A 27,073-nucleotide genomic window follows, 5' to 3' on the forward strand; every position below is an offset into this window, starting at 1 on the left:
CGAAGACACATAGCCTACATTCTCAAAGAAACACATAGGCATGAATTTAATCATTTGTCCTTTACCATGAATGACAAATAAATGAAAGTGTATGTCATATTTTTAAATGGAGGTGTTTTTAAAGGGATATTGTACAAGACAGTCTTGATAATTGTTTGTATTTAGGTAGATGATTTAGGCTAGCTAACATTAATTTAGAAATGTGTTGTTGCAGGGTAGCTACATCCAGAAAGGGCCAGTGTGGGTGCACACACCTGATTCTACTGGCCAACCACTAGAGTCTTTGCTAAGCACCTTGATTAGTAGAATCAGGTGTGGGCACCCACACTGGCCCTTCCTTCCTGATAAGACTGGGGACCCCAGCTCTAAAACATGAAAAGCACCAAATTAAGAAAAATTAACAGCTTGTTAAAATTCTGGGATTGTAATTGATGTTGGCATGAAAACCAGCATATACAGTGGCATACCTGCCCATCCCAATCACACAGAAAAATTCGGGACAATTCTCGCCGCGAGGGGCGGTAACAGCCATTCTACTATATTTCGCTGCTCCCTTCGCAGGCGATCACGTGATGCGGGTGGAAGGCGTCACCGTACTCTCACTGAGCCTGGGACGGCCGCCACCATTTGCTTTTCCCATTTTGCTTCAGCACTGGGTAAGCCTGGAATAACATTTCTTGTGTAATAATTTGCCTGAATATTGCAGTGAGTGCAACATAAACAAAGTTATGTAAATTGTGTAATTGCCCGGTATATTATGAGTCAAAATGTAAACGTTCATAAAAGGTGCTAGACGTAAGGTTATGTGTCTTGCTAGCTAGCTAACCAGGTTTGCCAAGTAACGGTACACCAGCTTTGCCTTGCTTGCCAGCTAGGGTATTCGTATTGTTTAAATGTTCTTTTTTTATTGAACTCTTTTAAAACTCTTTTTAGACTTAAAAACGGTCGCTGCCGAGCTCATTATCGATTTATAACTGGCCATTAAAATTTGAGGTGGCTCGGTGATTAGTCTGGTCTTGTGTTTAACTGCTGAAATGGCTAACTCTTTTTTAGGTAACGTTAGCTAGCTACCTTGACTAGAGCTAGCGTGTCTGGTTTGATGTGTCGTAATAGCTGGCGGAAAGGTTCTGCGCTCCAGAACACTTTAGTCAAACCACTGAAGACGAAGTGCGAACCTCGCCTTTCCTTCGCTTGCTAGCTAGTTATCGAGATCAACCACTCTAGCCAGTCTATTCTTCGGCGGCATCGACACCTCATTTAGCAAACAATGAAATGTTAGACTACACGGAAATTTCAATTTATGAACGCAGAGTAATAATGGCTAGTTAGCTCGTTAAAGTTTAAAACTTGATGGTGTTGGTTAGGCAACTAGCAAGCTAGTCAGTTTTTACCTCTTTTAATATATGGCTAGTTAACGACTGGCCAGTACGTTGTTTACAAACGGGAACTAGCTAACTTTATTTGCTTTATTTACTTGGGAGGCTAACGTTGGCTAGCAATCTAGCTGTGTTGTTGAAATGTGGCTGGTTAACTGACGGTCTTTGTCATAATGTGCACTTACGGTTGCAATGTGTGCGAGTGTTAAGTCCCGTCCCCAGCCTATCGAAGTCATGCATTAAACCCCTCTCTCTTTCAGCGCAACGTTAGTACTGAGCGACTGAACCATGGCTGAAGGGGAACCCCAGGTCCAGTTTAAGGTAAACTTTTCATTCATCAATTTACTGCAAACTCACTGGTCTAGTTCACTAAGAAACGTATCGCTTCTACGCCAAGGTACTATGATAGCCAATAGCAAACACCTCGTCAACATTGTGGAGTGTAGATTTACAACTAACCTAGGTGTAATGTCTCCGTTTGATAAACTTGCGAGTCAAAACAAGGAATTTTCTGGGCAGTAACAATCGGGTTTGAACGGGATCGAATACACGAGAGAAGTCCTGAATTCTTTACGGCGCGCAATGCTTCCGTTTAAATAAACTTTTTTTTTAAACCCAGCGGAACTAATTACAGAGGTGAACTTGCAGGGTATAAGGGGTGGAAGCGTAGACTGTAACAAAATGATGACTGAAACGTGGAATCAATTAAATTGCAATAAATTGAATTTTGAGTAAAAAATAATCAGTTAAAATGTTTCATTAAATAAACGCTATTAAATATTGCTGTAACAAAAGTATTAATTGAATGCAGAGGTAATTACATTCCAATCCAATGCTGAATCAAAAAAATGCAATCAAATTAAATATTGCATCAAATAAAATGCAATTGAAGTAAATAGGGAATCAAATACAATATATAATTTAATTGCATTTTATTTGTTGCAATATTTAATTTGATTGTAGTTTAATCAGTTTGATGCACTGTACTTCAAATCACCACTTTTTATTAATTCACTACTGCTTTCATTTATCAGTTAGATGGCAATTTCATGTTTTCACCAATTGTCAATCAAATTATCCCAACCACCGACGTAGCCTACATATGTGCCTTGATGATGGACAGCTTTTGCTGGACTATCCAGCCATGGGATCTTATGGTCACCTGTTTATGCGCATGGTATCTAAGTGTTCGATTCCATTACGGAAAATGTTTGGTGTGGGACTTCAGTGTGCCAGGCACTGAGCACAAGGATGCTTTACATTTAATTATCATCATATTCCTATTAATAAAAAAACTGCTGGAACAAGTAAGCTTGCTGAGTCAACATAGGTTATGGACAGATTGTTATATTAAACATATTGATATCAAAATTGTGCCAAGTTACAAGCAACAATATTGTCTATCTTAGCTGACAAACTAAACACTCTATATTCCAAAGAAATGCCACCCAGTGCTTCCTAAATTCTTTAGTGCAACACCGATTGAGTTTAATTTGACAGCCGGCTGTACTGTTATACAGTCGGTCTGTCGTCTTGCTAGCAGGGTAGCTAACATTAAACTCTTTGAAAATGCTGAACGCGGAACTGTATAAAGTGTGGGTATATTTTATTTTCAGTTGTATGAAACAACCCACATTCAGCAAGGAATATCAGGGTCAGAGCCAATCAGAGGCAGAGTAGGGGCGGGTCTTCGCAGAATGCGAGTCGGGAAAAAAAAAAAAGGCTACACACATACACACACTGTACTACGACGGAGTATTAGGGCCACATTGAGGAAAACAAATTGTGAGATTTCGAGAACAAGGTCGTAATATTACGAGAATAAAGTCGTAATTGAAAAAAAAAAGTGATAATATAACGAGAATAAAGTCGTGATTTAGGCTAATGAGAATAAAGTCATAATATTTCAAGAAAAAAAGTAATATTTCAAGAATAAAGTGGTAATTTTACAAGAAAAAAATCATAATATTACGAGAATAAAATCGTAATATTTCGAGAAAATAATACATAATTTTTAGGAAAATATATTACCAACAACCAACAGAACGGGCGAGAGGACAGTCTAATGGCAGCCTGAGCCTGCAATTTCCTCCGTGTGGTTCTTTCTTCGGAATAGAAAGTTTATTGCACAATCTTTTCAATGTCCTGATACTTATGATAATGTGGTGCTGATGTGCCAAAAGATTAAGTATTTTGTTATTTGTGAAACCTATACTAAAGTATAACTACAAGATGCTCCACCTTCCTCATTTTAATGCAGACGGCAGGCTGCTCTTCTAATATTTTCCCTCTAAAATAACACAGCCTAAAAATATGACTTTATTCTCGTAATATTACATCTTTATTCTCGTAATATATTACGACCTTATTCTCACAAAATCAGAATTTGTTTTCCCTCAGTGTGGCCCTATTACTCCATCCTAACACACAGAGACAGACCTGCTAAATGTCAGGCGCATCGGTGCGACCAATGAAAATGTTTAGTCGCACTTGACAGATTTTTGGTCGCACTCTGGAGCCTTGCTTGTATATATGTTCATTTTGTGTTTGTATCCAATGTTTTTTATTGGTTGATGTATGTGAAATGATCAATGGGGAGACATATTCTTTGTAGGCTAGGAGCATTTGTGGCAGGAAAAAGAACGCAATATCCATACCGTTGTCGTTAATAAAATCGATAAACCTGCCGTGATGAAATCCATATGGCTCCCTCATCCAGAATTTTTTTCACACCTTCAACCCAGATAACGCCAATTGCCATCATAAAACACTCTCTTTAAACTGTGAGTAACTCTGAGTGACTGACAATAAATCCAGATTTGCGTTTGAAATTGTATGTATTTAAGATAAAACAACACTGAATTCATCATAAATATTTTATTTTTTAAATTTAGTGTTATATTTTGACCAATTATCTCATTACCTTAACATGTGATTTCTGTTTGAAGAAATACTTAGTTTTTACAGCAAAAACTTACAATATGATAAAAATAATATTCTATTCCTAAGGCTGAAGGAGAGGCTTTTCATGATTTAAAATTCCTCATAATATTCAAAGTACAATAAAATGAATGTGTTATCATAATGAAATGTGATTTAGAGAAGATGACTAGAATTATGATAATGAGCACAAACTAGAGCCCGACCGATATATCGGGCCGATATTTGCATTTTTGGACCATATCGGTATCGGTAGTCAAGGATGACATGTGGCCGATATGTAGGACCGATGTATGTATTTTTTTTTAACACTGACACACGGGCGCTCCTAGCACTCCATCTAGTGTTTCTCGCTGCACACAACCTTTGTTTTATTATAATTTTATTTTTTTTGCAATTTTTCTCCCATTTTATCCCCAATTTAGTCATCATACCATTTCCCTGTGTGCATCACAGTCCTGGTCGATGCGCTATCCTCTGTCGGTCTGGGGAGGGTGTAGACTACCACATGCCTGCCTTCGATACATGTGGAGTCGCTTTGCATTCTTTTTTAATCTGATATCAATGTTTAATCTTGAACCTTCATAAGGGGCTCATTTATATGATTTATAATGGACAAAAAGCATTTTATTCGTTTTTGGAGAAATTTTGGATATGGTTCTGGACCCCTTGATATTTTAGACCACTGTACTGATGGAAAGCTTGTGATTCCTACTTGAAAATGTTTTATTTTTTATTTTTTATTAGTAGTTTATAATACAGAAAGTGACCGTGACTGCAACAATACAAACAGAACAAAACAGAAACAAAACAAAATGATAGGGGGGGGTACAGAATATAACAGAGATTCAATAATACAAAATCTATTTAAGATGTTTAAACTTTCTCAAGACAGGATCTAATAAAATTCCAGGGTCCATAAAGTCCATCATCGTCTTGGAGAGTCAGAGCAGCCTGTTCCATTGATAGTAAGTCTATAAAGTCCTTAGGCCAGTTCTCCATACTGAAACAGTTTGGTTTACGTTGTTTCCAGTTCATTAAAATAATCCATTTGGCTGATAGAAAAGCCAATGGTATGATACTGTGTACAATTTTTGGTTGCACAATGGCCATTTTCACACCTAATATACAAGTTACCGGACAAGGTTTGATATCTGTATTAAGAAAACACGACAAATTTTCAGTAATGTTCAACCAAAACTGCTTAACAGGAGGATAGCCAGTGCATCAGTGTACCCTCTACTTCACAACCATGCCAGCATTTGGATAATGTATGATCAATTTTCTTCAGTGTGCAGGGTGTAATGTAGGCCCTGTGTATTACCTTTATTTGCAAAATCTTGTATCTGACACAGTTTGATATTTTAGTACTAGGTTTAGATTTAGGTTTTTATTTTTTCAAAGTGTCATGCATCAAAAAAAGCCCCGCATGGGCTTACAAGACACTACAAACATAACAAACAAGAGCAATAACAAAGCATAATGAGAGCGAAAGAACAAATGTAATATAATTCCATTCATGTCATTCAATGTCAACCCAAATATGAACATAAGCCTGCTCCTTAGACATTTACAGCTATAATACATAATTTAGGCATATCTTGGGCACAGCCTGTGCCTTAAACACATCAAACATAAAGTGCCCTTCCACGCTGCTGGTAAGCATCTAACACAAATTGAGCTAGGTGAAACACTTTGTCTGTAAACAGGTTATGAAGTCTACATTCATTAGACATAGAAAACAAATCAGGACATTCAGTAGACATTTTAAGGAAAAGCCTATATCTAAAATTATGATATGATGGACAATAGAACAAAAAGTGCATTTCATTTTCGACCTCTCCCAGATCACACAGGTGACACTTTCTGTTCTCCTCTGGATTTGAATGGAAGCGTCCGGTTTCCACCGCCAGAGGCAAGATGCCACATCTCAACTGGGCACAAACAGACCTCTGTGCTCTGGTCAGGTTTAAGGGTAATGTAGTGCTCAGGGTGGTAAATAATCTTAATCAGACTGTACGTTCTCAGTTTTGGTTTACACAAAATTTGTTCTGACCATTTCTGTTTATAATTTTCAAATAGTATTGTTTTAATTTGACTAACACTACAAGATAATGTATTTCTAAATATATATTGAAGACCTGCCTTACCGAATATTTTTACAAGCTCCCTTGTCCAAGAATAATTATTTGAAAAATCCCAACAGAAAATTTGTTTAGTAAGTCTATTATTGGGCATATTGATTAATCTGTTCCACAGTCGCAACATGTCACCCTTATGCCGCACTTTCCATGTCACCACATACTGCAAGTTTTGGGGCCATTTTATGCGCACCCAGAAAACAGTGCATAGCTCTGTTCTGAACTGCGTCACACTTTGTTTGCTTACAATAACCCCATACCCCTGCACCATAATCTAAAATAGGACAGACACAAGATTTATACAACTGTGTATAGGTTTTATAACCAAGATCCCTACGTAGTTTAACCTTATTAAGGACAGCTCCCAGTGCCCTACCTGCAGAGTCTGATAAAGCTTTTATTCCTTCTTCAAAGGTAAGATGGTCATCTAGAGCAAGTCCTAAGTATTTAATACTCAGTGAGTAACAGAGGTGTTGAACCAAAATGAAATTTAAACTTGGTCTGTAGCTCTCCCTTCTTCCTAAAATGCATAACCTGAGTTTTATCTTTGTTTATCTTCAATCTCCATTTGTTACACCAACAACAAACAATATTCAACAAACATTGCAGATCATTTTCAGTCTGCAAGAAGGTCTATATCATCTGCGTATGGAAGAGTGCCGACAGTAAAATCACCCAATCTAACGCCAAAAGCTGCTTGCTTAATTTCTAGTACTAGATCGTTTATATAAATAGAAAACAGCGAGCACATCCCCCTGTTTTACACCAGATGGGGTTGGAAACCAACCTGTTCTATGGTCATTGACCTGCATACATGCAACTGGGGTTTGATAAAAAGCTTTTAAAATTATAATTATAAAATTTACCATCTATATCAGATTTTAGATTTAGAAGATCATGATTTATGCAGTCAAAGGCTTTCTGGAAATCTATAAAACAACTAAAATTAGGCTACCCTTCCTGTATTCTAGCATGAGCTATAGTAGATAAAGAATATATGTGGTCAATACAAGCTCTATTTACAAAGCCATTTTGTTTGTCTACCAACAGACCAAATGTTTCTAAATAACAATACAGTCACTCATTAAGAATACTAGAATAGAGTTTATACACAACTGAGAAGACTTATCCCAAAGGAACTCTAGGATCATCATTATGGGACTTAGGGATTGGTTTTATTATAGATTTATGCCAGGCAGAGGGAACCAGGCTATACTTAAAGCAAACAGAGAAAAGATTACCTAAAATTTTAAATAAACAGGGTAGTTTCAATAGTTCATTGGCCAGATTATCAATACCAGTTGCTTTTCTCAGTTTGAGCCCACCAATTGCCCTTTTAACTTCCTCTTCAGTGACACTAGCATTTAAGTACTGATAGAAGGAATAAGAATCCTGCTGTATATTAGCCTCCATAATATTTTTAAGATCAACTATCCTTGCAAGAAAGCAATTATTCCACTCAGCTGGGCAGTTACTTCCAGAAAATAAAGAACCAAAATCTGTTTCCCTTTTTATCAGAACACAATCAATAGCAAAGACAGAGGATCAATTTTCCACCACCAGTTCCATTGGGATGGATTTAACTCTTTTTGGGCCCAAATTATTTATCATATTCCAAAACAACTGGGGGTTATTAGTTTGCAGATGCTCTATTTTTAATGCTTGCCCCCTCTCATAATTTATTTTGCAAGCCCGCAGTTTTCTGTCAAAATTATTTTGTCTAGCCTTAAATTCATTTTTAAACTGTTGCTTCCTCAAATCCTTACCATCACACTTTAGAAATCTTCTCTCAGCCTTCCTCATTTCCTTCCACATTACTTTCAACTTTCCATTCCAATAAGGTTTACGTTTCCTTGAAAATCCATCTTTCCTGTTGGAGTATGGACTTCTACTAACTTCAGTTACATTACAAATATATTTACAAAATTCACTATACCATTTATCAATTTCTTTTTGATGTTGTACTTGAGTGAGCTTATCTAAGAGTTCAATAAGCACAATTTGACACTCACTGGAGGAGAAGAGGTGAGGAGAAACATTTCTAATATTCTTCTGTGGATATTGTCTAAGTTGAACATTATCTGAGACCCTATAATCGTCAGTAGAGCCCCCACCTGCTTGGAAGGTTAAGACCAACATAGAGTGATCAGGTACCCTGTACCGATCACCTAGCAGGTTGAGACAACTGAAGCTTCCCACTCTCAATTAACTCATTAGGACTGTGGATGTTCAACTCAATACAAGTATTTAAAACAATTGTGAGGAGTAATTATGTAATCCACAACTGCTTTCCCTTTTACAGATATTGAGGTAAAATTGTCATTCCCAGATATCCATCCATTCAGAACACAGCATTTGGAGTCCTTCAGAAATTCCACCAACATTTCACCGTGTTTATTTACAACATTATCCAAGCTGACTCTGGGTGGAACATCCATATCAGTATCACTAATACAGTCTTCCAGCTGCCCTATTCGACAGTTCAGATCTCCGCATACTTAAATAGCATCAGCTTCTAACAAATTATAAATCTGAACCAATAGGTGATTATACAACCCATAGGAGTCAGCCCATATTGATCCTTCAGGGGGAAGATAGCAAGAGAAAATTATAAAGCAATACTCTGACACCAAATGCTTAAACTGTAAACCAATTACACCATCTATTGATTTATCAATTAGACTAACCCTGTATGACCTAAAAATTTCATTTTTTTTTACCAAGATACCGACACCCCCCGACCCTTTAGGGGCCTTAATGTGAGTTTTTCTGTTAAAGCCAAACCAAGTATATCCATCTATATCAATCGCATTTAGTCCGGTCAAGTGCATTTCATTGAGGGATTGAAGCTAAATAATATCAGGAGTCTAAGTTCATAGTTCATATCCGTCCATCCATTTATATTCCAGTGCACCAGAGTGAATTGTTCCGGATTTACGAGCTGGGCAGATGATCCTCAATTGTCGGCCCTCCATCTGTTCCCCATCTCTGTTATCATCCGCACCTGTTATGCGTCTTCTAACTCTCCCGTTCCCTGAGATATAAAACTGTCGCCCGGATGGTATTTCATCCAATAGAGTTCTAAAGTTCAGTTCAATCAGCCATTCAGTATGAGTCTTGGCTGATCGAATGTAAACTTTCTGAAACTTATTGTTACTCTTCAGCCTTTGTTTCTTATGTAGCACATCCACCTTATCCTGTACAGAGCCAAATTCCACCTTTATCACACCGGGCTGTCCTCCCCTTTCTCTCAGTCTTTCTGCTGCCACGACTCCGTGGGGGCTCTCCCATTGTAGTCCCTTGGTGAGCAGGTCCTGCACCAGACTCAACGTTTTCCCCTTCCTCACAATATATGCCGGAGATAATAACAGATACATCGGGATCAAAACGAGTGTTGGTTTTCTTTCACCCGATCAATCTTAGCTTCCATCTGTTCAATTCTTGCCACTATGTGGCCAATCTCCAGATCCAAGTTATCTTGAATTTCCTTAGTTTTTTGAGCGAGTTCAGCTTTCAGACAGTCTCTGTTTTCAATGGCTAGCTTTTCCAGCAAAACATGCAGACTGTCCACCTTGGAGTTTAGTTGGCTCTCGAAAGCCTCTTTCATCCCGTCTATTTTATTATTGAGCGCTTTCAACTCCTGCAGCACACTGTTTGACAATCCGGAATCACCATCTTTCTGTTCTTTCTGTCTCGTTACTTGGCCCGCCATTCGACATTTTGAGCATGCTTGATTTCCTTGATTAGTATTAATCCTTGACGCTTGATTAGAATTAATACAGGTTATTTGCGTGAGCTAAAAGTAGTTTTTCAAACACGCGCCTTCAGAAACTCACGTTCTGCGAGCATCGCCATGTTGAATTCATCGCCATCTTGAATAAAGGAGCTATTTTTACTATTACTATTTACTATTTACTAAAGGAGTACTATTTTTAAGTGTTACCTCCCATTGTGTTGTAGTTATGGGTATACCATGTCGTGCTCCCATTGTATTTTAGTTTGGAAGTTGCTGTTGCTGGTGGCAGAACATAATAACCTATACATTGCTGAGATTGTACCTCTGCAGCTCCCATTAGTTTATCTTCTAAGTCTTTCTTATTTCCTATGTCTATGCCCTTAGAAAGTAGTGATTTTATTTGCAGATTGGATAAAAATTCTGAATCTGAGCCCAAATTGTGTTTTCAGTACATTGAAAGGGACTATATTTCCATTGCTTATCACTTGCCCCACCTGTTTTATGTTGTGCTGCTACCCTACATTATTCTTATCCTCTTAGCTCAAAGCCCCTAGTGGTCAGCACGCCGGCGTGCCAAGATTACTAAACTCAGACATTCGGTGCTACTGCAACCAAAGTATGAGTTAAAAACATAAACTCATTGTTTTAGTTTCATTAGTAGACTATACACGACAACTATGCCGAATACGGAGTTTCGCAGTGCCACCATTGTCGCTCTGGTCGTTCATTTAACACGCACCCCCTCCCTGCAGTCTCATCTAGAAAACACTCCCCACCCTGGACAATATTGTCTATCTTGGCATTCATAAAAATATTCTTTCACCACTAAAAAAATCGTATTCCGTCATAGCAACAAGATGAACCTGACAATAGCCCTAAGATATGCCTATACAGCAGTGAAAACGCTGCTCACTGAATAACTAAATAAATGAGAAAAAGTTTTTAAAAATGATACCACGTCATTCTACAGTCAGTATCTGGGACTAAATATTGAATAAATATACAACCTTACCATTGGTTTCACGCATAGAGATGTCCCTTTTGAGACCGAGTTGTCATATATTGTCTTGGACAATCCGTTTGGGAAATATACACGCATTTGTGATGCCTGGGTACCTTCCAAAATAGCTGTGCGTAATACCTCGTGTTGTTTGCGGCGTTGTCGCCCTTTTTAGTACAGTCTGGCTTGATTGACAATTCATTTATTCAGTAGGTGAGAGTATAAGATTTCTAACGATGTATAACAAGTCTGATTTTGCTTTTGGAACAGCGTTTTATAGGTCAGCGTAACCAAAAATTTTCCTGTCATTGCATTCAATTACGCATTAACTCTGTGGTTGTAGTAAAAGACGCTGTTATTGTTACTCTGGTTTTATTATTTTTTTTAAATGAACTGACTGTGTGAAGACAGTAGTAGACAGAGAGTGCGCCAGGTTACAGTTGGCTTACCACAATGTACTGTATGTCTTGTGATTTCAGGTGAGCGACGACATCTAAATGTGCACAGAAGTAATTGCATTAGTACAGTGGATGTATAAGAGTGCTAGGATGTCAGTGATGCTAGTAGAGTGTGTGTGTATGAGATTGCTAAATGTTAGGAAATACAAGTACATGCTTATATCATGTAGTCGCTAGCTAACTGGCTAGTTAGCCCCACTGTAGCAGCTAGTTAACTGGCTAGTTAGCCCCACTGTAGCAAGGTAGAAGCTAGAAGAAATGTCCGTTTGTAATCAGTAATATGTGCTTACGTGTGAATGTCCAGTAAATGTGTGTTTAGCTATGGTGAGAATAATGTGCTGAGCTGAATCTGAGAATTGCAAACTTTATTTTATTGAGAATATATGACAGTAGATAATAGATCCCTGTGGACAGAGTGGCTGTGACAATGGTAAGATTGTGTTGTGTGGCGCAGCAGCAGTGTACTTTCTGTAGGCTCTGTGTAGAGGAGGAGCTCTGTGTGTGGCTGGCTCTGGACAAAGCTACCCAATGAGGATTTTCCTTCATCACGAGTACGGATATTGACACATTTTACTCGGATGGTACTCGTGCTCGTAAAAAGTACATTATCTGTACCGGATACTCGTTTCATCCGAGTATTTGGCTCAACTCTAATTGTGGCCACTCAAAATCATGCCTAACTATAATATTGCCATATCGCCCAAGCCTAGTACCCTTTGGCTTTTTGGAGAAGAGAGGCATCCTGTCAGTATGTTCAGCACGGTAAATGGCCGCTGTTACATCAGATGCATTTAGTTGTCAGCGGAATTAACATGCCTCAAGAAATCCCTTCGTCATCTACCGTTCCATTCCAAATGAGTAGCATGATGTCATTTGTGTACCTGCTGCACCACAAGGAAATTTTGGAAAGAAAGAGGTCAAGAAATCTCTTCCCAGTGACCCATAAATAAATTGGCATAGTTAGGTGCAAAAACTGCGCCCATTGCAGTACCCTGACTCAGTAAGTAGTGATCTGTTGTATTGGTACTAACCATGAATAATTTCCATCTCAGTTAGGTTGATAAGATGGAGATAATAACCGTTTTGGGCGTGAGGAAAGGTATTGGGACAGAGCCTCCAATCCACTTTATGGGGAATATTAGCTCTGTACGTCTAGCAATGACAAAATTGTATTATGTTTGAGTTTAGTACCTTTAATGGCCCTTAGTACATCAGAGGTATCACTGAAGTAAGAGGGCAAAGTGGGAATGAGTGTACTTATGAAAAATATCAATATACTGTGAAAGAGATTCTGTTATACTACCATTGCCTGACACTGTGGGGCACAGAGGCATGTTTGAAATAGATTTGTGAATTTTAGGAAGACCTCTGCTCAAATAGGGTGTTGAGTAGTTAAAAAATTCTGCCTTCCTCCGTACCCCCCGGGACCCCCTCCGCATCTTCTTTGCAGATGGCGGCGAACAGCATGGAGGAAAAAAAGGCTTGTAGGACTGGGCCTGGGGTTGTAGGCCTTCAGCGTAGATGTGTCCCCTTCGCTGGTGGTCGAGAGTGGGGGATTTTCCCCACCGTGAAAACTGGATTACTTGTTTACATTTTTGACAGATGTGGCTAGTGGGTAAATCTATCGCTGTTTCCGTCGCAGCACTTTCGACACAAGCAATTCGGAAGCGCTATCCAAAATTTATTTTACCGTGAAGAGTGCCTGACCCACAACCGTAGTAATGTGTTAACACGGCGGAACAATTATATCGTGAAATACCATCTTTGGGGGAAAAAAACGCTATATTCTGTTTATGCATGGTAGGTTAAATGCATTTAAACATAAAAACGCTCATCAATCACCCACTTCTATTCATAATTCCATCATAGCATGGAGTGTTTAAAACCATTAAGCCACCACTCCGTTTTTTTTTTTTTTTTTTTGGTCAGCGCATCACTGTTATTTTTACCTTCATTAAATGCCTTTTTACGTTCATTCGGCTTAAGGCTCTCCGCAAAATCACTTAGGCGCTACGCCTAAGCCTTTCTATGGTAGGGAAAACCCTGTAAGCAATATGACAACGTGATTAAAATGGATCGTCCCTGAATCGTATTGTGGCCCATGTATCTAGATATGTATTGGATCGTCTTATGAGGGAGAGATGCACACCCCTACTTATTACACATACAAAACTTTCTTAGTGCAGCTCTAACAACTCTGTAGTCTAATACTTGATGTTGCTGTGATGACTGCGATGTTGTTGGACTGTTCTGTTCATTGCTGCTCACGGTAGCCATAGCATATTATTCCCAGTATGAAATATGAAAAGTCACTGTAACTGTGAGTAAAACTGAATAGTCTTAATGATGAAAAATTATAGGTGGTGCCTGTGACCTCTGTAAGAGCATCTGTTCATCTGTTACACTCTGAACTCTCTCCTCCTTAGCTGGTGTTGGTGGGTGATGGAGGCACAGGGAAGACCACCTTTGTGAAGAGACACTTAACGGGAGAGTTTGAGAAGAAATATGTTGGTAAGCGACCATATCTCCCACCCCCTTCTTGCCCCTGTTCATACTTGTGAATCTAATACCCAATGTAGTGTAGCATAATGGTTGTGGAACTGGACTTATAACTCAGGTTGAAGTTACAGTAAATATTTGGTGTAAATAAACGACTACATTTATTTCACTTGACCTGCTATGTGTTGTCTGTTTTAGGGGAAAACGGCCAGCAAAATGTATTTCTCTGAAAATATTATCTAATATCCAGTTGTATTATTGGGTTGAAATGAAAGTAAGCTGCAAGTTGGTTTGGATAAGGGAATCCACCCACTAATAAAATAAATCCTGTAATTTAATTTCATGCAGATGTAGGAATTTCTTAAAAGTTATGGTGTTGAAGGTAAAGATAAACTACAGAGTCAGGAGGTCCTTTATATAATTTAATAATGCGACTGGTCGGGAAGAGGTACAGTCTTCAAAAATGAGTTTATATAGTTTTCAGAGACAAAGAACTGTAATTTAATCACCATGTGCAAAGATTCCATTACTAGCCAATCATAAGTTAGGATCAGGGAGTCCGTACCAAGGCTGATCATGCAGGCCTAGAGGTCCTCTAATCCCCTAAAGCACTTGATAGACTGCAGATATGGTATATATTTCCTCTAGTTTACATTGCAACAGGAACATGGCATGGGGTGAAACAACATACGCCTAGATATATAGACTTTTAAAAGTACACTCACAAGTACGTTTATCAAGTTACCATAAGATTATATGATATTTTATATAATTGCTTATATAACATTTTCTGTAAGTCAACTTTTTAATCATAACCCATCACAGATAAAATTGGTTAATTTTTTTCTGCCTTCTGGGCTCTAATTTGATGGAGCACTCTACCTTGATGTGTTTAACCTCACTTTCAGCATCCTGTAATAAATACAAAGCAAAAGTGTGGGAGGAAATGGCTTCATTAGGAATCCGCCATTCAGAACAAGGGTTTTCTTTTTCAGGGAATATTGAAGTCAATAAGAGCTGGGTGTGAGATCCTCACTGAGACATTCAAGCTCAGCTGATCGTTCTGGAATGGAATGTAATCACTACTGCTGTTGGTGGTGTTTGGGAACCTTGTGTCTGTGCAGGAAATTTGTGTGATGTCACTCACATGTTTTATTGTTTGTGTCTTGCCACCTTTGGTCTTTATAATGCCCCCTCTATTGGTTTCAGCAACCCTGGGTGTTGAAGTACATCCCCTGCTCTTCCACACAAACCGAGGGCCATCAAGTTCAATGTGTGGGACACGGCTGACAGGAGAATTTGGGGGGCTGGAGACGGCTACTACATACAGGGTCAGTCAATCTATCAATCATTCTTTCAGTAAACCAGTCAGTTGTTTTGTTGTATGTGTAGTGCTTGGTCTCTGAGCTGTTCTGACTGCAAAGGGCTGTGTGTGTGTTAGGGCTGGGCGATTGATCAAATTTTATTTTCAATTATGATTTTGGCTTCCAACGATTATGAAAAACAAGATAATCCAGGATAAAACTATTGTGCCGCATTCCGTTTCACAATGATGCTCGTGTTTTGTCTGTTGAATATATGTTTAGGAGTTTTCAGTATGTTGTGGCAGTGCACGACAACATATTTGATCAAATTTATTTGGTCTTATTTATTTTTATTTATTATTTTTATATATTGAATATATGTTTAGTAGTTTTCAGTATGTTGTGGAAGTGCACTACACATAGTTGGTCTTATTTATTTTTATCTCTTTTTTTTCTTTATTTTATATTATTTATTTAAATGTATATTTATTTATATATTATTTATAATCTATTTTATTTATCTCATTTTTTTTTTTTTTTTACGTTTTTCTATTTATTTGTTTTTCATTTGACTTATATTTGTTCAAGGAAATCCACTGTTAAAAAGTTTTTCTTAAAAGTTCAATGAATGCATGATGTTTCCAAAGTCAATGAGTAATCGTGTTAAATAATCATGATTTCAATACTGACCAAAATAATCGTGATTACAATTTTTGCCACAATCGAGCAGTCCTTGTGTGTGTGTTTACATGCATAAACATGCCTGGTCATTGTGTAATGCACTTTCTCTGTCTTTCCCTCTAACCCCCCCCCCCCCCCCCCCCCTTCCTTCTTTTTATTCTCCTCTCTGCCTCTAGCTCAGTGTGCAATTATCATGTTTGATGTTACCTCAAGGGTAACGTACAAGAATGTACCCAACTGGCACCGTGACCTGGTGCGTGTGTGTGAGAACATTCCCATCGTGCTCTGCGGCAACAAGGTGGACATCAAGGACCGTAAGGTCAAGGCTAAGAGCATTGTGTTCCACCGCAAGAAGAACCTGCAGGTGCCCTACGCACACATGCATACGCACTCTACACACTCACACATATGCACATGCCCCCACACAGATACATACTTGGGATGGGCATTCAGATTTCGTTGGAGTACTCGCGTTCTCGTTCCAGGGCTTTGATAAACTGACTTATCTACAGAGAATTTCATTTGGCCTATGGCGGCCAGAAAATACAAAAATGTAAAAATATGCCGGGGGGGGGGGGGGGGGGCATTATAATCAATTAAATGTATGGTTGGGTGTTTGCCATGGAAGTAGCCTATGTCGCAGATTCTGTGATTTTTGCCATTTTTCGCAGTTTTGTGACTTCCCCATTTTTTTGCCATTTCTGTGATTTCCTCCATTTTTGTTGCTTTTTGACAGTTTTGGATGGAAACTGTCATTTTTAACATAGCTTACAGTGTGATTTGTAGCCTATGGGCTAGGCCTAGAGAATTTTAATGATATTGCCGAATGCTGGGAGAAATAAAGTACGACAACGTAGATTCTAGCGTGCTGGGATCACGATTCCACTCCTGGTCAGTTGTTGTAATTAAAAGTTTTACAGGCCCTGTCAGCAGAGTTGTCGCTGAGCTGTCCTTCCACCATTACGGTAATGTTGTCAGTGAAAACAGGTTCTTAATCAGACTTAAATCTTGCAATGTACAACATGTTGTACCAAAATAAACGTTAAAGAAATAAAAACGGACACACAGTAGCCTAATGCCTCCCATACACTAGACGACTTCTAGCCAACTAAAGTCTGACGCACTCACATTTAACAACAATCTATGGGTTTTTAGTCTCAGAGGTGTACACATCTTAGGATTCTGCAAAGACTGGGAATCAAGCTGCTTCACACACAAGACTCCAACAGGATTCCTTTGGAGTTTCCCCTTCCTGTTAGAAACACACAAAGAAGAAAAGAGGAAGACTGTAACCAGATGGGCAATGGATCTCTGGCAACAGCTTTTGGCCACCATATTTGTTTTACAATATCCAGCTAATGTATAGCCAGGTAGCTATTATCGAAGCATAGCAAATATGCTACCAACCAGGAATTTTGAGGGCTTTGGTGATTTCTGTCCACTTTTCCTTTTCCACTCAATCGTGGTATAATTTGGAAGACACATCATAGAGATACTCTTGTTCTTTCCAAAGCTCCACTTGTTTTGCCTCCTGTTCAGCAGATTACTGGCACCAGGACTTGCGCTTTGTCACCATTGCCATGTTTACTACTAGAGCTCGACCGATATGGGACCGATACCGATTTTATAGGGGAAAAATTCACCGATTACCGATATGGTGGCCGATATAGTGAAATTTTGAGCTGGAATGAAAATAGACCTTTCTGTGTGGATTGTGCACCGATTTTGCACCAATATGGCTTTCTTAACTCCTTGGAGCACAAGCCAAATCTTGCCAATCCTTGCCCATTTAGGGGGTGCCCTACTTAAAGCCTTATAACTCCAGATGTGACACCACAGAGACTTGAAAAATGGCTTAAATGAAGCAAGACATTTGTACAATTTACAATACTAACGCAGATTAGTTTATATTCATCATTTTGGAAGAAATAAAGTGCCACAAATGCAATTGTTTTAACAAAAAATCAAAAATAAATTAGCACTTTTTAAGTTTGCAATGAAATACTGAAAGATTGCATATATACAGGAGGTTAAACTATACATGTGCTTGATCAAAAACTTCTTGACCACAAGTTCATAAAATCTAAGGATGGATATGTAGAACTACTATTGATGTATGAAGCAAAAACTAAGCAGTGTACCCAGCGTCTCCAAATCTATCCAAATTATCTAAATTATGCATTGTTGTAAATCACTATATATTCACGTATTTCACTACAAATCAATTGTTTTGACTCAAGAAAATCACTGTTGTATAATTTTCAAGTGGGAATTACAAGCTTTCAGTCAGTACAGTTGTCTAAAATATCTAGGGGTCCAAAACATATCCAAAATTGAATAAAATGCTTTTTGTTCATTATAATGCATATACATGAGCCCCTTATGAAGGTTTAAGATGAAACATTGATATCAGATGTAAAAATAATGCAAAAATATTGTCACACTGCGGTACAGTACCTAAATGTGCAATAATTAACTATTGTATGTATTTCTATACTCTGTGCTCTTGTATGTTTTCTTGTATGGGGATGGGACGACATGAAAACAATTTTCAACCGTCCACCACGTTTTGGCAATGTTCCAACTCTTACGTCATCACTGTTGCATGCTTCACAAACATTACAGCCCTAACTAACGCTTACACTACAATGTGAAATATCCACATTATATAATACCACCTATTTAAAGACTCTCAATTTTAAAAATAACGTATATAACCGAAGTATTTTGAGAAGTAATACTTACATAGCAATGATGAAATCTTACCTGTTTCAGTAGAAGGAGACAAAGACAGGAAATCAATGATATAGTTCTCTCCGCTCCTGTCTTATACCAGAAAACGATGTCAGCTAGGTCTATCAGCAAACACATGGCTTAGTTATGCTCAGGAGTCCTCAATAATAATAGTATTTTCCAAGAAATTACGAAAAATTGTTAACAACGTTTCGTTAGCAACTTAGCAGTGTCTTTGTTTTACTGCTACCACCACAGAGTGAATGCGAAATTGAATGCGGTGATGAGAAAAATTTTGGTTACGCTATCCTATAAAACTCTATTCCAAAAGCAAAATTAGACATGTTATACATTGTTAGAAAGCTTATACTCTCACTTGCTGAGTAAATTAATTGTCAATCAAGCCAGACTGTACTAAAAAGGGCGACAACGCCGTAAACAACACGTGTGGTATTACGCACAGCTATTTTGGAAGGTACCCAGGCATCACAAATGCCCGTAGCTATATTTCAAAAACGGGACATCTCTACACATGAGGACGGAGTGTAGCACAGTGGGTAAGGAACTGAGCTTGTAACCGAGAGGTCGCAGGTTCGATTCCCGGGTAAGGACACTGCCGTTGTACCCTTGAGCAAGGTACTTAACCTGCATTGCTTCAGTATATATCCAGCTGTATAAATGGATACAATGTAAAATGCTATGTAAAAAAGTTGTGTAAGTCGCTCTGGATAAGAGCGTCTGCTAAATGCCTGTAATGTAACATAAAACCAATGGTAAGGACAGTTGTATATTTAATCAATATTTAGTCCCAGATATTGACTGTACAATGACATGGCATCATTTTAAAAAACTTTTTCTTGTTTATTTCGTTATTCAGTGAGCAGCGTTTTCACTGCTGTATTGGCATATTTTAGGGCTATTGTCGGGTTTATCTTGTTGCTATGACGGAGTATGATTTTTGAGTGGGGAAATAATATTTTATGAATGCCAAGATAGACAGTATTGTCCATTATGTCATGAGTGGGGGGTGTAGTTACAGATGAGACTGCAGGGAGGAGGTAAGTGTTAAATGAATGACCAGAGCGACAATGGTGGTGCTGCGAAATTCCGTATTCGGCATAGTTGTCATTTCAGCGAGGAACACTAGATGGAGTGCTAGGGGCGCCTATTTGTCAGTGTTAAAAAATAAATAAATTAATTAAATTTTTAAATTATCGGTCCTACATATCGGCCACATGTCCTCCTTGACTACCGGTACTGATTTGGTCCAAAAACGCTAATATCGGCTCGATATATCGGTTTGATTCAAGACTAAAGACTTACTATAATATGAAATGTTTGATTTTGTCAGAATGATAAAGATGAGGGAAAAACTGTCAAACTTGGAGCCATCTTAACCCCTTTGTGCAGTCCCCCTGCTGGTCTTCATGCTGGCATGCCTAAGTTGCTCAGCTTGGACATTCATTGCTCCTGCAACCATACTATTATTTGAAAACAAACTGTGTTCTAGTTTTATTAGTAGATGATACAGGACTATGCTAAATACGAAGTTTCTAAGCGCCACCATTGTCACGCAGGTTGTCCATTTAACAAGCACCCCGTCCCTGCAGTGTCTATCTGGCCATTCATAAAAATATATTCTTTCACCACTAAAAATATGTATTCCATCCAGGTAAACCCAACAATAGCCCTATGATATGCTAATACAGCAGTGAAAATACTGCTCACCGAGTAACAAAATAAACAAGACAAATTCTTCAAAAAATGATACCATGTCATTCTACTGTCATGTATATACTAAATATGGAATATATATTCAACCTTATCATTGATTTTACGCATAGAGATGTCCCTTTCAAGACTGAGTGGTTATATATTGTTTTGGACAATCCATTTGTGAAATACACTCATTTCCGATGCCTGGGTACCTTACGAAATAACTGCACGTAAAACCACTCATGCCGTTTACGGTGTTATCACCCTTTTTTAGTACATTCTGGCTTGATTGACAATCATTTTATCCAGTAGGTGACAGTATAGCCTTTCTAATGATGTATAACGTCTGATTTTACTTGTGGAATAGTGTTTTATAGCCGAGCGTAACCAAAAGTTTTGTCTCATAGCCGCCTGAGGCATTCACACTGTGATAGCAGTAAAAGACTCTGCACCGGCGAAACGTAATCTTTGAGTTCCGTCATTTTTTGGAAAATATTCTTCTTCTTACTCTAACTTCTGAGCATGGCTAAGGCATAGGCTATGTTTGCTGATATTGTATTCTGGAGTAAATCAGAGGAGAATGACAGCGTTCATTCTCTGAAGGAGGAGAATTCCTTTGAGCACAGTTAAGATTTAATCCTCTATGTATGTATTACTGCTCAAAATATTTAGGTTATATGTTATTTTTGAAATTGAGTGTTTTTAAATATGTTGGTGCTATTTTATAATGAGGCTATTTCACACTGTAACGTAAGCATTTGTTGGTAGCTCAGTAGATAGCTCAGTGGTGTCTGTGTTTCATGCACCAGATATGACGTGAAAGCTGGAACATCGCCAAAACGTTTTTTTTATGTCATCCCATCCCCATACAAGAAAACATTACATACTGTAGTGTACAGAAACATGAGAGTTAATGATTTAGGCACTGTGTGCAATGTTTTTATATTACTTTTAAATATAATATCAATGTTTCATCTTAAACCTTCATAAGGGGCACATTTATATGCTTTATAGTGGACAAAAAGCATTTTATTCATTTTTGGAGAGATTGTGGATATGTTTCTGGACCACTAGATATTTTAGACCCTTGTATTGATGAAAAGCTTGTAATTGTCAGGGCGGGCGAGGGAATGGACCCAAATGCAGAGTGCGGGGAAAAACACAAAACTCCAAAAATGGGAAGAAACAAAGACTTTACTCACAACTCCACAAAAAAGGGAACAAAAAGCCTTGCAGGGCAGCAATAACGAACACAAAGAAAACCTCAAAAAATGCAGGAAACAAGAAAATACAAAAGTTCAAAAGCACGTAGAAAACAGAACAGGGGCAGGAACACTCAGGGCAGAAACACGCTCAGAACAAACTAACCAACAACTACACGCAGCAAGCAAGCAGGCAGGCAACAAGCAACAGGCAAGGATCCAGCACCTGAGTCAGGGAGACGGGAGACTTAAATAGACACGACACAGACGAGACACAGGAGGGCACAATGAACAATCAGGCCACAGAGAGGGAAGGGAACACGAGACAATCAGCAACCAATAATGGGATAATTGAAACCAATGATACAATCAAACAGGACACAAAACAGAGGTGCCGCCATCTGGCGGCCGAACCAGGAAAAACTGGGGGGAAGACACACAACCCTGACAGTAATTCCCACTCGAATATGATGCAGAAGTGAGTTTCTTGAGTCAAAACAGTTGCTTTGTAATGAAATACATGATTGTTTTGTGATTTACAGCAATGCATAATTTAGACATTGTGTATTTGAGTCAAATTTACCTTAATAAATGGTTAATAAAATAATAGAACTGCATGGCCTAGACTGAAACTTAAAAAATAACAATAGTCAGAAATGTTTGAGTGCAGTCTATCATCCATCCACTTAGATATTTTTCTGTAGTAAGTATACTGTAAATTTTTAATTTTTAATTTATTCAAGATAAATTGCCCTTGAGTGGTGTTTCCTGTCAGGGACTAATTCCTAGTTTATGTAATACAATTGGATAGCAAATACTTTAAACATTTATGCAGAAAGCCATATAAACTAATTTTAGAAAAAAGATTTCACAAATGTGCAATTGGAGGTGTACAATGGTTTTGGAGTTTCATTTGATGCTTTCTACAGCAGAAGTTCTGCTGGCCAGAGCGAAATGCTTGCGGGTTTCCGGCAGTAGGGGGCAACGGAGTGTAATTTTTCCTCATAAGGACAGCTTCCATCATTCTGCATTGAGAAATTCCAGTCAACGTCATGCCGAGTTGCATTTTGGGGTGACTCACCATCTTTAGAGGAACACTTAGCTCTGTGATTTGGGGGAAAAAATAGGTTCCAGCTAATAATGGGCCGGTATCAGCTGGCATACTTTAGGACAGTGGTCAGCATAGCCACCATTCAAATATTTTTATGGATCCGGTAACTCCTGTCATAACAGTCTGCCATATTAAACCTGTGTAAGACTCTAATGGGGAGGTCAACCTCATTAGGGAGGTTGAAGGTTCTGCCTGCAATGTAATCACAGTGGGAGTTCCACACACAAACATGAAATGAAATTGATATCTGGGCTCACATTAACAGGTCATTTAACAAGGAAATGTACAAAATCAGAGTAGATATAGCAATTAAAACATTTTAAAAGTACACTGATAGTTCAGTGATGTTACTTTTTTACTTTAGAAATCAGGAATAATTATGCAAACTTTGTTTAGGAGCATTTGTGCCTGCACTTAACGCTTCACCAAAATGAATGGGGTCATTTTAAAAAATCTAACGACATTGAAGGCATTATTACTCATTTCACCACAACAAAAACTCACTGTGAAATGTTTCAAATGTTAATCGGTTATTTATTGATTCGTTCGTGTATTTAGGTGTCCTAAAAACATTACAGCTGCCAGCGTCCTGAGGGAATTCTACAGCCATTTCAGAAGCAATATGGCACCAAAAAAACCAATGCTCGCTGTCTTATTCAAAATAACCCCAGAAGGGATTTTGTTTTGCTGAAATGAAATGTTATTCAAATTGTAGCCAATCCCTGTATTGACATCATCCTGATTGTAAAATTTTGGGGACAAAGCCCTATAAAATATTTAGACAGCTAAACCTCGATTGAAAAATAATATTTTTATATGTATATTTTTGCCAAGGTCTTTTCTACAGTGGGATATAAAGCATTTTAGTTTTACGAATAGGTGATTTTATGCCTCAGCGATGGCATGTTTTCGGGTTGTCCGTCCGTCCGTCCGTCTGTCCCATTTTCGTGAACATGATATCTCAGGAATGCCTTGAGGGAATTTCTTCAAGTTTGGTCCACTTGGACTCAAGGATGAACTGATCGATTTTGGTGTTCAAAAGGTCAAGGTCCTGTGACCTCCACAAAACACGTTTTTTGCCTTGGCGGAGGCATACAAGGCGGTATTTCTAGTTTGTAATTATGATGATAAGGAGACATGGGCCGCCTCTGTATTCTGAATCCCCAGCAGCTCGAATAGCCACAGCTAGCTATGACCTGCTGCCAGTGTACAGTGGTGGCTGAGTCAGAGAACTCAGAAAAGATCCTTAAATGTATTTCTTTTGTGATCAAATTTCTTCCTTTATTGATATTCGTTTTATAACATGCAACAATGGAAAAACAAAAAGTAATTCTCGAAATGAGTAACAACAATGGACATAATCAATTTCCAAATGAAAAAATAGTAGTAACAAAAGGAAAAGAAAAAAGAAAGAAAAAAAAAAACAACTATCCTACTTAGGGACCGCCCCCCACCCCCCCCCCCCCATTCCCCCCGGGATCCAGGCCGCAACTCCTGACAGGTGTTCATCCCATCTAAACGAGTCTTAGCAATGGCAACCCGCCCATCTGTATTTGCCCAGGAACCAATGAAATCAAATTTCATCTTACGCTTACAAACTACCATCACACCCTTGGTTTCGTAGAAGCAGACGAAAAAGCAGTAGGGTGATAAAACTTATTTGCAAAACGACCGGCATCCTTACGGAGGAAATGTGATTCCTGGACCATGGCAAAATCAACATTTTTCTTACTCAAAGATTCTAGATTAGTGGTCCTTTTATGCGGGATATTAAGTCCCCTGGCATTGATAGAAATTAAGTTGAGATCAGTCATGGCTTAGCTAATGGAGAAAATATGAAACATTGTCAACATCAACAGACAGGTTACGGTGGCCTGGATCCCTAAAATAGCACTCCTCAAAACAAAAAAACCTAAACCATAAAAAAACAAAATAAATTGAGGAAAAGTGAAGAGATACTTTACCCCTCGACATTCCTGATAAGTCCACTATTGGACAACCAACTGAGAACTAAGAACTATAATGCCGTCTAAAAGAGGCAGCACCCTCACCAGCCATTAAAACAAGGTGATAACAATACCAACATCTGTTAACTGGTAAACATCGAATCAACATTGTAAGACACCAGATCACATTCAATAGGTCTACAGCTGCATTAAACTATGATGAGAAAGGGGACCCTTTAAAAATATGGACGAAGTGATTATGATGTCACCCACTGATTCGCTATGGTTAGTGCTCACTGGCGCATGAAGCCCAAACTAGGGCGCAGCCATTGCCCCTTGCAACCAACGCAAGCACAGTGGAGTGAAAGAGTGGAGTCCACGACTATGGGAAACTCCACCCCGACTACCTTACAATGGTAATGAGACACGCCCACGTCTGGAATAAAGCGTGTCCGTGCAACCTCAGAACCGTAATCAACAGCTCATAGCAAGAGGGTCCTCCTACTACAACCGTGCTGAAATGCTGATATTTAGCCAGATCTCGCTGACTTGTATTGAGGGTACCATACAGACCAGCGGTAATTTCAGGTGAAAATGTTACACAAACACTTGTAAACATTTGAATGTTATGTCAATAACCTAGCTATTTTTATACGGTCTATGGTGCAACCACAGAACCGTAGTCAAGAGTTTGTAGCGAGAGGACCCCTCTATGTACTACCATACTGAAACGCTGTTATTTAGCCAGATATCGGTGACTTGTGGGTATCCACATCCCTGGATGTTTTTGGGACAAAGACTTATGCACTGGAAAATTAAAAATATATGATTATATTGAACTACAAGAAAGTCCACATACTACAACAATGAGCATATGTGCAACATCAACAATGAATTACCAACTGTCATAAAATTAAAAAGTTAATTGTGCAAGATATGTTTAGTGTTTAGATATTTACGTAGATAAATAAAATAGATCACTAGCTTTATAGACAGATAACATATCTAGATAGCTAGACTGATATCACAAGAACTAGCTAGCTAGATAGACAGATAGATTGATAGCAAGATAATAAGCTTTAAGATCCCCCTAGCTTGCCTTCTTAGAGAAGCTTCAAAATGGCTTACAAATATGATTTCACCAACAACATATACAAATTATAAAAGACGAGACTATGAGAATCAACTGAAACCCCGAAATGGTCAAAAATCGCGTTTTGACATAGAACCTTGTTTATCTGAAAATGTCTCAAATGTATTAACCATAAGAATTGGAGAGAAGAATCCTTAGAATAGCGGTTAGGCTAGTACAGTTGAACGCAGCACACAACATTTTTGGACCTTGGACTTAAAATGGTGAGATCGTATGTAGCTAGCTAATTGGAATAAAACGACACAGCATCACACCTGCCGCTGAAGCACTCTCCGAGCTGCGAGGATGGGGAAATCCTTATATGGTCATACTGTAGTCGGACAAGCCACATTGCATGCACTGAAATTAACCCAGATTTGGGAATTTTGGCAGAATTATTTTAAAAAATCAGACCCAGGGGAGACATTACAAGGGATGGGATTAACTAGTGAAACATCATTTCTAGTGACTTTCTTTTTTTTGTTGCAACCAGACATTGCAGTTCACTCTGTAGCCACTGGGTAAAAGGCTTCACTAATAGAGGTGAGTTGTTGGCGCTTGGGTAAAACAAATAAAATGAGTGAAAAAGGAGATGATACACCCACAGACATACACTTATTATGCATTCACCCAAGTGTGTGTGTGCAATCATTCACACATGTATCCTCATATTTGCACACCTTTCGACACAATAGCATTTAGACATGTTAGAACTAAGTGAGAATATACCCATGCATAAGAATATTTCTTCCACAGTTAAAATACACACCAAAATTATTCATACCCATGCCAAAATTTTGAGTTATAGTGAATTTTTATTTGACTAATAGGTTTCTTCTGGCTGGAAATGACATACGAAGGTGACAAAAGACGATAGACATTGTGTTAGAGATATTAATGAAAAATGTTTACCTATTTCTGTGTTTTGTTTTTTACAGTTTACAAAAAATGCCATGTCCAAAATTATTCATACCCTTTCTCAGTAATCAGTGGCAAAGCATTTATTTGCCTTCACAGCAGCCAACGGTTCTTATAATTGCCTACAAGCTTTTTGCACGTCTCTCTACTGGGATTTGGACCACTCCTCTTTTGTGAAGA

At 38.4% G+C, this 27,073-nt stretch overlaps 1 pseudogene; it reads left to right on the top strand.

The window, feature by feature from the left end:
• Positions 1-561: 561 nt before the first annotated feature.
• The window catches only part of LOC118231563, a 48,103-nt pseudogene continuing 21,591 nt past the window's right edge, over positions 562-27,073 (top strand).

This window comes from Anguilla anguilla, chromosome 7 (assembly GCF_013347855.1).
Source record: "Anguilla anguilla isolate fAngAng1 chromosome 7, fAngAng1.pri, whole genome shotgun sequence".
NCBI lineage: Eukaryota > Metazoa > Chordata > Actinopteri > Anguilliformes > Anguillidae > Anguilla > Anguilla anguilla.